Below are 12,685 nucleotides of genomic sequence, written 5' to 3' on the forward strand. Positions count from 1 at the left end.
GCAGTTCTGCTGGTCAGTCTGTGTTAGGCCAAGGCCAGATTCCAATATCAAGAAGAAAGATTTTCCTGCCTGGGAAACAAGAATTCCTATTCTTGCTATGGAATCATGAGGCTCCATATTTATACTGACCCCTCAGCATACGATTTACCCACTCCTCTCCCAGACTAGTGTTAATATTCCAACAGCTTCACCAAGGCAGGCGTGTATCTGTTTCCTCATGATGATTTCCACTTGACTATGGAGCCAGCTTTGTCCCCCATTCCTCTTTATTTCTTCTTCATCCTGTGTCTTCCCTCTTTGGTTTCCATGGTAGTTGCTTGCTGACATTTCTCCTTGCCAATTAAGACAGTCCACTTAGCTTTCAATAATTCAGAGAAGGTGACCACAGAAATCAATGCTTTGTAATAAAAGGGGAACCCATTTATGAAGCCAAATTTACTCTAGCAAGCTCATTTTTGTTTTAATGTTTTTAAATCTTGGTAACTCTATTAAATTGGAAGTCTTCGAGGAGAGGGTTGCAAGGATAATTACACAGCACAGTTTGTTTTCTAGCCACAGCTATATGGAGAAATCAGAAATGATGGTGTAATGCAACAGAGCTCCTGAGACCTTCTAAAAAGAAAAGGTACAGCAGTGGTGATACCAGAAATAGAAGGGTGCAAGAGGCTGAGCAGAGTGAAGGTAGTGGATGACAGAGACACTGGATCCAGCAGAAGAGCACATACGAGGGAGGCAGGTTACCTCTGCCATCCACTCATCCCACAGATATGCCCTGGGCAGCTACTAAGTGACCGGCACTGTGCTGGACCCTGAGAGATACGGCCGGGAACAGGCAGCCCAAGTCCCTGCCCTCACAAAGTTGCCAGTCTAGCCGGGAGGCAGTTAGTGGTTCTTACTGAAGTCTGAATGGAAGGGAGCAACAAGAGGCTTTCTAGTCCAATCTTTCCATTCTATAAATGAGGAATTTTACCATGAGATATAGGATTTGCAGAAATCATTGTCAGCACTGAGACTGACACCCAGATCTTCTGATTTCTACTTGAATGCTCTTTACTCCTTTTGATCCAACTCAAGGAATAAAGCTGCCCAGAATTTCTCCATCAGTGCCCTGCCATGGGGTGTGAGCTTCTCACTGCTGCTGCTCCTTTCCAAAGGGAGATGCAGATGTTGACTGAACGAAAGCGTGGTATTATCTGAAAGGGTGACTGGTCAGGGGGATGTCACAGAAAGAAAGAGGAGTTTATCTGGCCAGCACAGCTAGATCCTGAAACACAGAGTGGCTGGCGTGAAAGTACCAGGCTCCAGGAGGCAAGGGAGGAAGAAGGCAAAAGAAGACCCTGAGGGGGAGGTGAGGAAGAAGAGAGGAACTGGGAAAGGGCCTTGTAGTTTCCAAGCTCCTACGTGGGGTGAGTTTTGCCTGTTTCTGCCCAAGGAGGCCACCATTTGGCAAGAGGCAAAGTTAAGACCCAAATCCAGGTTGGCTGGTTTCAAATATATATGTGGATATATATTTCAAATATCCACTCCACAAGCCTGATAAAATTTTCCAGCTTCATAGTTTCTTATGACTTTGTGCTTCATTAAAGCCTTACATTTTACTTCATTTTATATTAATTTATTTTTTTAACTGCTGTCTAAATGTAATTAAGGATTCATAAACACTTAAAAATCAGTGAAGGTAGCTGAATAGAACCTATTATGAACTGTCATTTGAGAAGAATGAAATCTTCCTAAATTATTCTTTTTGTAAGCCTACATTTTCACAGGTTGGATTTTCTTCAAACAGGATACACTTGCTCTTTATTGGAAACTGGTAAATTTTCTTGCTTTATACCTGTAGTCTAGTGCAGCACCATCCAATAGAACTTTCTGCAATAACAGATATGTTTCAAATCTGTGTTGTCCCAATATGGTAGCTGCTAGACACATATGACTATTGAGGACTTGAAATGTGGCTAGTATGACAAAGAAACAGCTTTAAATTTTCCCTAATTTTAATTTAAAATAGGCACATGATGGCTAATGGCTAACATATTGAACAGTGCAGATCTAAAAAGTTCTGTAAATGTAAGTTGCTCACAGAGACCTATACTTATCTGCTAAGCAAGCTCAGCGTGTACTAGGGGAAACTGAAGAATGCTGGTACTCCGATATGAAGACACAAACGTCAGAAGCGATCTAGGATAATAGCTTCAGTAACATCCAGACATCATTAGTGGACTTAAGGATTCATTAAGTTTTAGAATCCCTTCACTGATGAGCAGGATGCACTTGCCTGATATGACTAGTTGTGTCACATTATTTTACCGGCAGAATGAACATTCTGGAAAATTTATATCCTTGTTTAGAAGGCTAGGAAGGAAAAAAAAGAACCTCTCAGCCTGAAGGACCATGACCATGCCAAGCACAGCACTTCTGAAATCCTCTTTGGGCCCAGATCATACCAAGCATTGCCCGTGGGTGTGAGCGCAATCCAGCATTGCTCTCTGTCTTTTAGCCCAACCACATTAGAATCTGCTTAGAGCTTTTGTTTTTTTCCTCCCCCAGCTCTATTTGATCGCCTCCAAACTGTGCTAAGTCTCACAAAATATTCCTTGCAAATTTGTCATGAGACTGAAGCAAATTTTAAAAAAGAATCTCTGAATGAAAAGCTATTATAACCTAACTAGAAATGCGATTATCATTTTTTTTCTTTTACTCTTTCTATATTTTCATTCTGTCAGGTAGGTACTAATCCCTAGGAAGATATTTCTTTCAGTTGGTATAAACTAAGTATTTGAATTTTTATGATAATTTTCAGCTACATATATAATAAATATGTCTTCTAACTGCATAAGCTTAAGTTTTCATGCTCATTGTGCTTCATTCCCAGAGAGGCGAGGAAAGAGGGAACACCCCCACCAACACACACTTTCCATATTCCAGGTAAATATCAATTGCCCACTATGTGCCAGGCATTGCTCTAAGAACTGCACATGTATTAGGTCATTTGATTCTCATGACAACCCTTATGAAATCACTATTATAGATGAGGAAACTGAGGTACACAGAGAGGTTAAGGAGCTTGATGATTCAATAAATATCAATCAGATGTCAGATATACACACATCTAGCACTGTGCTAGGTGCCATAGGAAATATAGCTCTTACTTTCAAGAATGTCCAGTCCAGGGAGGAGAGAAGATACGCATCTGGCTTTCTAAGATCCAAAGAGATGACATGATAAATTCTATAAAAGGTATTATGGCAATCTGTATGTGTATGGCTGATTCATTTTGTTGTGCAGTGGAGGCTAACACAACATTGTAAAGCAATCATACTCCAATAAAAATTAATAAAAAAATTGTAAAAAGGTATTATGGCAGACCAAGTATAATCAGAACTAAAACTGTTCTTAAATACAAGAGTGAAAAGTCTCTCTTGTCTTCTGTCTTCCCAGAGCTGTACAGGTCAGAAGAGTTAACTCTCTACTCCCGGGCAATGGGCACCCTAAATTTATATTTAAAACATGAAAATAATCTCATAAAATACTTTACTGCTCTTATGCATAAAGCAGCTATAGCCGTGATTCCCATTGAGGGCCCTGCCTCGTGGAGTACACAGCTCTCCTGTGAGACTGATGAAATCCAGACCTCCACCCATGTGGGTGTTGAAAGAGCCTCATTCACACATTACCACTTCTGCCCAGGAAATCAATTACAGCCAGGTGGTCTCCTACCCATTTCAGAAACCAGGAAAGTGGAATATATAAAGATGATCCTTTCACCAGATGACTGGGAAAGTTTTTGGAGGATAAAGGAATAGGAGGCATATTTCCTATCATTCCAGTCCATTCCTTTCCCTCCTCCCCAACAGACGATAATAAGTTCCCCTGTTTATATGGGGATCATCACGAGGAAGCAATTATAGTAAAAAGCTAAACCTGTATGCTGTCACTTTGTTATTACTTTCAAAAATATTTCTCTATAAATAAACTGGGGGTGGGGAGACCAAAATTACTGTGCAGAAAAGGACAGATTATGAACCAAAAAAGGCCAAGAAATAAATGGTGATTATATAATAGCATCCATAACTGGTTTTCCATGGGTCCTGGTGATCATTCCCCACAGAAAAGTAACTACTAACCAACCAAGGCCACTAACATTATTTTGTTCAAGGATATGGTTGGGAAGGCTCCCATTCACATGTAGTGGCCACACAATCTTTCAAGAGTCAAGTGAAGAGTTTGGAGAATAGCATCATTTGCCTACAGGGAAAACTCAGAGCCCTGGCATAGAATAAATTGTGGGACTCTGGGGAAATGGTTTTCTAAAAATTCCCAATGTCTACAGAAATATGGAGCTTCTTTTAAACTGAGTTTAAATATATTTAGTTAGTTTGTAATATATTAGTAAACCTTGTAATGATATGCCTTCCTACTATGGATAATTGTGGAGAGGATTCCCCACCAAAATCATCTTTTGTGTTGAATCAGCTGATGGCATTGCTAATAGCTTTGGAGGGTGGAAAGGTATCAGTCTCTGATATTACTGTATAAATACAGCAAATGGCTATGTACATACTCAAGTATTTCTCAGTTTCCTCTGGTCTTCTCACTGGGTGGCTGTCTTGGTGTTCTGGGGTTTTGGGTTTTTATTTGTTTTTGTTTTGGAGTGTTTTATCAAAATGTCATGCACAGCCCCCATTTTATCTAAGCATTAAAATCTGTTCATATTCTAATAGAAGGGATTTGAAGATTATCTGCCCTTTTGGCATAATCAACGTCTCTATTCCCCTCCATGCCTATAAACAATTGAGGTTTGACCCTATTCTCATTCACAAATAAAATGAAATAAAATGGTTTGGGGCATTATTATAAATGAGCAGTGGACTGAGAAGGGAGTTGGCTCTCCTAACAAACTCTGGGTCCTTCAGGAGGGATGGAAGAGTGGGACCGATGAAGGGGGAGAGGAAGAGATAAATGGATGTGTGGATAGGCCTGACAGATGGATGAATTTCCTGATTAATGGATGCCTTACCTATACATCTGCACTTGAATTTTAATAGAAACTTTGTTCAGTTTTTCTTTATCTTTCTGTGAAATGAGAGATGAAGGCATGGTGCAGCTCTGACATCTTATGATCACACCTTTGTAAAGATTTTTTGTCCCCTTGTCCCCTCTTTACCTTCCCACAGCATGTACCTTGGTGAACTGATCCTTCAAATCTAGGCTCAAATTTTTCTGATTTTCCCAGCATCTCAAATATGCTCTTACATGTCTTCTGAGGCAGTTATCATATTTTAAACTGTTTATTAGATAATCATATAGTCTTCTAGACTGTTGAGTTCTTCTGTTCTTCTCTATGGGGAGAGAAGGGACCCTTGCGTACTTTATCTGGAACTGGATGGAAACCTAGGAGGTACTTAATGACATTTGTTGGCATCAATTTTCCTTTTACTTTTAGGATGATCCTCCCTAAAGGATTTAGGTTCATATTCTTTTTTCCCACCTTCTTCCTCTTCTCTGCCTGTCTCTCTCAAATGAACAATAAAAAGGGTAGGGAGGGGAGAAAAGAAAAGGAACATTGACAGAGACACCAAAAGAAGAGAACTTGGTACAATAGGAATAACCAACAAGGATTGAGCAGGCTGCCAACTCCCATTGTTTCTCAGAATTTCCCTCTGGGTTAGGTTGTCCCCATTTGGAGCTCTGATATTCTATGGTTTTCCTTCCTCCTCAGTGGTAACCAGAGTAGAATGTCACCTTTAACTAAGAAATACTGTAAACAGAGACTTGGAAGAGCAATTGAAAACAGCAAAATCTTGCCCCTGAAATTGTTTTTGTAATTATAATTTCTGCACTGGGAAAACATGGCCTTCTAATTCACATGCCCTCCTAGAGCGAAGGTCTGATGCACACTGATCTGCAATGTAAATCACAAGGAAGCCCTGCTGGATTTAAGAGAGCAGTTCTCTAACCACACTGTCAAGTGCATTGAGTCCTTTTTTTTCCTTCTCAGAGCTGGTTTAAAAGCTATTTAAGCAGGTAAGCATAGTCCTGACAGGTAAAGCAAATGGAAAGGAAGGTTACAGGATATACCAAAACTAAGGAGCTAGAGCAGATGTCTGTCTCTAAAAACACTACAATGGTAGATGCATTCCTGAAACTTTTCTCTTTCACACACGCACATACACACAGTCTTTATTCTGACAATGATCTAATCTGAATAATTTTCCACCTCTGCTCTTTGATTCCTGAATATCTTTCTTAGGCAATATCAGTTGCAAGCAAGACATAAAGCTTTTCATTTTTATCTAGAAACAAAAGGAAAACAACAGCTATAATAGAAATTTTTGAGGTGGTAAAGTTATGATCAGCATCTACTATTTTCTTTTTAATTTAATTTTTGTTACAACATTTCAGAATCTCAGTCCTCCTATCTATATTTAATTGATTGGCAGTTTGGTTTTTGGAATCACTCCTTCATTACTTGCGATCTACAACTACTTCCCCCTCCTTTCTGCCCCCATTTCCTTCTCCAGCCCCTCAGCCTCTTACTCTTCCTCCCCTAACTTGAATACCAAGAAAGAGAGGACAGAGTTTTAAAACATGGAAATTTGGTATACAAAGTTACAGTTTGATACCCAAGAAGGAAAATCCTACACCCTTGCCATCTTTAATCACATGAATTCAAAAATTCCTTCCTGGCCTCTTAAATCTTCTCCTAAGTTGGTTTCAAATAATATGCAAAAAAATCTGATGAATTCATTGGAACAATTTTACAAATTCTTGAATGATTGTGTCCCCTAGGGCTGGAAACACACATTTTAGGCAGCTTAAAGCTGTTAAATAAGCCCACTTTTCACTTTTTTTTTTCTTCCTGTACTTATGCTGCCAGCAATAGAGACATGATGTGAACTGCAAGGCCTTTTGCTGACCACACAAGTCTCCTCTGTGCAGAGTGGCAAGCAGCCACTTCTAACCATAACTATTATGTGCCTGTATCACTTCTGGCATCATCTCACTGATTCACCCCTACCCGCTCTTCAGTGGAGAGGAGACAGGCTAACTGAAAACTCACAGGGAAAAGGAAATCTTCTCATTCAATGGTAAATCCCAAGTTGCCTTTCCTCTGCCAAATAACAGTGGACTCCTAATCTTAAGTTTCAACCTCAAAAAAAGATCAGAAGGGACTAGGGCGAGGGAGGGGTTGGAAAACTCAGCCATGAGAATTGTTCATTGTGATTTGTAAAAATTAAACACAAAATATAAAATTAAAAACAAGGGGGGAAATGTCGACCAATTATGTTGAGGGGTAAAAAACCTTTTCTCTATTTTCTCCATGTGAAGGACTAATGCAACTGAGAATGCTTATCATGGAAAAGAAAATTATAGGAAGGCTTGGGATGTGGGGACAAGGAACCTCAGTTGTCTTTGAACAGCTGAACTACTGCAACTGGAAAGAAGAAACAGGTTCCATGCGTGTGGCCCTAAGGAGAAGAACCAGGTCCAATGGGTGGAAGTTATAGGAAACTAGATTTTGAGAATGATAAGAATATTAGACAGTAAGACCTACCCAGTGATGGAATGGGGCATCTCAGTGGAAGATGGGATAGAGCTTAAAGCTTCTAAGTTTGTTCAAGAAACATCTGAACAAGCACCAGAGAATCCATTTGAAGCTAGTTCTTCCTTATATGAACGCAATGGTATGATGGAGGGGAGCACTGGACCAGGAGTCAGGTGTCCTTGCTTTGTCACTTAATGGCTAAATGATACTGCGAAAATCAATTAACCCATTTGGACTTTAGTTTTCTCATCTTCAAAATGAGAGACTGAGATATGCTTTTCTCTACAGTCCTTCTAGTTCTCATACTATCCTATTATTATTTCTTTACATTTTTTCCTACTAGTTGTTCACAAGTTGATGAGGTACTTATAAATCATATAGACACAATTCGTGCATACTATTTGCGTATACATTTCTCAAATTTCACTCTCACCATACAGAATGCCTGGAAGTATTATGTGTATGCATTGCAGTGAAAATCCCTCTTAACCAGAGGTGCTTGAGGATTTTGGTCAACCTCTGTTTCCTGAAATGGTACAGCTAAATTTGTTCAAGGAGAAGTTATAAGTAATATAGAGGGGAAAAATGTGGTATACCCAACTAGGATCAGAGCTTACTGGCTTTACTGACGATACATTCTGCTATGTGTTGTTCAATGTAAACTAGAGAACCATGAAAAAGATTCAGGCTATACTCAGCTCTTGCAGGAAGCAAGATAAGGGTTCAGTGAAGCACAGTAGTGTTTTGTTTCCCTAAGACTGAGGAACCGCAGACTGGATATTGGTAAAGGCTCTGCCACAACAGTCAAATGTCAATTATTGCTTTGTGCCCATCCCTGAACTCTCACATTCATCTCATTCTTTGTAACCCACCCTCCCACAACCAGCACAGACACCTGCGTCAAACCATTCAGAAAATATTTCATTAGAAGACATTATGATAAGATGGTATAGTTAAATTTAAAGGAAGGGTATTTGTGGCTCTACATTCTTTCTACCCTAGGAAAAGTAGGAATTTGAATCACTAGAATCATGAGCAATACACCTCTGTGTTGAAAACTATTATGACATTCAATGGGGAAGGTGCACTGTTTATATCTCTTTCTATTCTGAAATCACCAAAAGGTATAGTCTCAAAAAAGGGCCTTATAAGAAAAGTACCAGCACACCAAAGACCATGGAATGATGCCAAGATATTAAAAGTTACCTTAGAAACTGAAGGATTAAAAAAGAAAGAGAGCAAGAGCGAGTGCTTATCAGTGGCGAATCCACTGTGGGGTTTAAGAATCCCATAGAAAAAGAACTAAATAATATTTTAAATTCTGGTTCCTTGTGAAACATATTTTTCAAAATCTTGAAAATCTTTCTAACTACTTATCTTAAGATATATCCTTCATAATTGTCTGCATAGTCCTTTTCTCCATGTTAATGGCCTCAATAAAAAAGGAAAAGATTCTGTGTGCAACAATCTCGACAACCTTATCCAATATTTTACATAAACGGTACAAAATTGGCTTCATTATTGTCTTTAGGAAAATGACAATTCACTTGTTCTTTCCTGACAAATATTTACTCCCTACCTTTTTTGGACATTGCCTTATGAGCTGTGGCAGACTCAAAGATGAGATTAGCATGTTCCCTAGCCTCAAGTAATTTATCCTTAAGCTGGGAAGATCAGATGTGTAATAAAATTTAAAATAATATGATAAGGGCTACAAGAGAGTTATAAGTTTAGAGAATGAAGAGATCAATTCTGCTGGACAAAAAGAGAACTCTTCCTGGAGAAGGTAACATATAACTGGGGTGTGACACATTCTCAGTGGAAACAGCAAGGTATCAAGGTAGAAAACACTGGAGATGTGCCTCCTTGTTAGAAGCATAAGGTACAGGGAAAAGAGGGAGAAAAATCCTGATCTACCATTTATTATAGAAAAAGAAATTTTATTTTTATTTGGTTGACTCTAGGAAAGAGTCATTGAACTTGCTTAGTATGGTCAGGGACTTCTAAGTGGGATGCAGGTCTAAAGAAATCTAAAGACTCCACTACAAAGACAGAACACAGAACTCTTTAGGAAGTATCAGTGTAATTTGCATCATAAAATTCAGTATCTTTTGTGAGGCTCTTGGGGTAACCTGAAAACGCTGATCATAAAGATTTCCTTATGAACAGAATTTGACAGAAATTAGTATATATATATATATTTATATATGTATATAAATGAATAAACTGGCAGAAGAAAATAAAGCAGCAGTGCTCACTTCGGCAGCACATATACTAAAATTGGAACAATACAGAGAAGATTAGCATGGCCCCTGCGCAAGGATGACACGCAAATTCGTGAAGCATTCCATATTTTTCATATATGTCGAACCTAGAAAAATGGTACAGATGAACCGGTTTGCAAGGCAGAAATAGAGACACAGATGTTGAGAACAAACGTATAGACACCAGGGGAGAAAGTTGGGGGGGGTGTTTGGTGGTGGTGGGTGTTTGGTGGTGGTGGGATGAATTGGGAGATTGGGATTGACATATATACACTAATATGTATAAAACAGATAACTAATAAGAACCTGCTGTATAATAAATAAATTAATTAAATTAAATTTAAAATAAAAAATAAAGAAAATAAAGCAGCAAATCAAGACCCTAAGAGTACCTCTCGTGACATTGTTTAGCTGTATTATTATTTGGCTGTGAAGAGCTTTGCATGGAGGATTACTAGATAGAGATGTTGATATCCCAGTATCCAAACAATATACATCCAACAACTGTTTCATGAAAATTCTATCAGCCTCGTTATGTCTACATGATGTTAACTATGTATAGGTGGGAAGTAATCAGAATAAATCCTCCTAGGTGACTGGATTTTTGTAGCACAATATAACCAATATTGGGAATATACTTAATGTTCAAGAAGTTTTATAGGACACACTATTCAATTAGACCCTTAAGAATATAATCAAAAACTGTCAATCAACTAGGCTTTCATCCTCATCTCTCTTTTTACCTCATGAATGAACAGGATGGTTGAAGGAAGTCTAAACTCTTTTTAGCATTCATTGTGCAATTGGGGGTGTAGTTAGGATGACTAAGATAAATGATCCAGAACAGAAGGTTCTTCAATCTTAGAAGGTGAGCTCCTCACAGGTCTATCTGCTACTTCATAAGCCTGGACTGTATTCCATCCTTCTGATGAGACATTTCCTCTCTGAATCAGTCTCAGGACATGATGATGGAAATAGCAGTGTTTATTCAAGGTCGCCACTCTCTTGAGCTTCTAAAACAGAGTAGTAAAGATAAGATAGCTTGTTAAAGACAAAAAGGTTATTAGTCTCCAGATAAGATATCTTATCTTCAACACCTTCTCCTACTTCAGTATTGAGGCTCTGTAAATTTAGTGACAATCGTCTTGATGAAAAGCAGTCAGTTATCTATCTGCATGATATAAATATAAATAAAGGGGAGTTTGGGGGAGAATGGATGCATGTATATGTATGGTTGAGTCTCTTTGCTGTGCACCTGAAACTATCACAACAGTGTTAATTGACTATACTCCAATACAAAGTAAAAAGTTAAAAATATAAATAAATAAATGTTATTATTCCTTTCTCTATTAATTATTAAAATATCATGAATATTAGCTATTGTTTCATTAATATTAATTTTTCTTTTAGTCAAGTATAATCTCTTTCATTTCAGTGGGAAATAGATTTCCAGATTCCACATTTATGAATATTACACAGTGACTGTGAAAGTTTAAAGACATTTACTCCTTCAATTAGGTGACTGTCCTTGTTTATTTTCAGATAGACTAGATAATGGATTTAAAATTCCGTTTTAATTTTCTTCTTTCAGAACATGTCATTTCTTTTGGGCAAAGCTATATTTTCCACTTTATTTTGATGACAGTTAAACATAGTACTTTCCTCTCTCAATAAATCTTCCATGTCAGAGCTATAAAAGAATATATGAAAGGTTCCAAATTTTTCAGTTGTTCTCCAAATAGTTTTGGACCACCCTTACTTTAGTGTGAAACCCTGAGTTCAATCATGTTTAAAATACCAAGAAGAATCAAACATAATTTTAGCCCTCAAGGAACAACTATAGTAATTCAGGTCATAGGTAATTACACAACAAAGTAGAAAGTGGTAAGTTACAAGCAAAAGGAGGTATAGCTATGAAGCACAGTCTTGCCTATTGGCTAAGAATAAGGTCTATGAATTAGAATTCCAGATCTAAAACCAACCACCAGACCTTGGATTAATTATTGTGCCCTCTCTAAGAATTTCTTCCTAAGTGAATTAGGAATAATAATAGCATCATCTCCACTATGGGGTTGTTTTGTGGATTGCATGAGATAATGTACATAAGGAACTTTTCATATTATAGAATAAGGTTTAATATTTATCATTATCCTTGTGATTTTGTTCTTATTGGTAGAGTAGAAAAGAAAGCATCGCAAAATGAGATCAAAATGATACTTAATATATGAGAGATTTTATAAATGAGAGAGAGAGTAATCATGTCCAATGTAAGAATCAGGGAATTCTTCAAAAAATTTTGACATTTGAGGTAAAATATTAAAGGTAAGTAAGATATAAATACATGGAAATGGGTGGAAAATTTTTTCTTTAGAAGGAAGAGGATGCACTGAGAGGTAGAACCAAGAAAGCATCAGGTACCAATAAGGAATAAGAGGCTGCTCAGCTCGACGTTTGGGCAGGGTACGTGAAGAGAGAGGTCAAGGTGTACCACTACATCCATGCAACATAGGAATCTGACCCTGATTCTGTAGGAAATGTACAGCACTTCAGGAGTTCTGATGATGAATGTTATCATATAACCAAAATAGCGTTAAGTCATAGATGTGATAAGGTTCCACCTCCTACTTGGGACAGAAAACATTATAAACAGAATAGCTTGATGAGCTAAAGTAAAGAAGTCACTCATGACGCCATTTTCTTTAAAATTTATATTTACACTAAAGTTCAAACTGTTTAGATCTGCAACAGCTGTCCTAAGCTCAGTAGCAATAACTAAAACAGCTACAGTTCTTTTTTAAAATATTAGTTGCCCAATCATTTTAGGTATTTTAATAAAAATGCAAATACTTGAACACAAGTTTCTGCATTGGAAATG

The 12,685-nt window shown here is 37.8% G+C and overlaps 1 non-coding gene across 1 annotated transcript; it reads left to right on the forward strand.

The window, feature by feature from the left end:
* Positions 1 to 9,796: 9,796 nt before the first annotated feature.
* LOC133086334 (U6 spliceosomal RNA) lies at positions 9,797 to 9,903 on the forward strand. Its single transcript, XR_009700091.1, has one exon. It is a non-coding gene; the product is annotated as a U6 spliceosomal RNA (small nuclear RNA).
* The last annotated feature ends 2,782 nt before the right edge of the window (positions 9,904 to 12,685 follow it).

Source organism: Eubalaena glacialis, chromosome 2 (assembly GCF_028564815.1).
Source record: "Eubalaena glacialis isolate mEubGla1 chromosome 2, mEubGla1.1.hap2.+ XY, whole genome shotgun sequence".
Lineage (NCBI taxonomy): Eukaryota > Metazoa > Chordata > Mammalia > Artiodactyla > Balaenidae > Eubalaena > Eubalaena glacialis.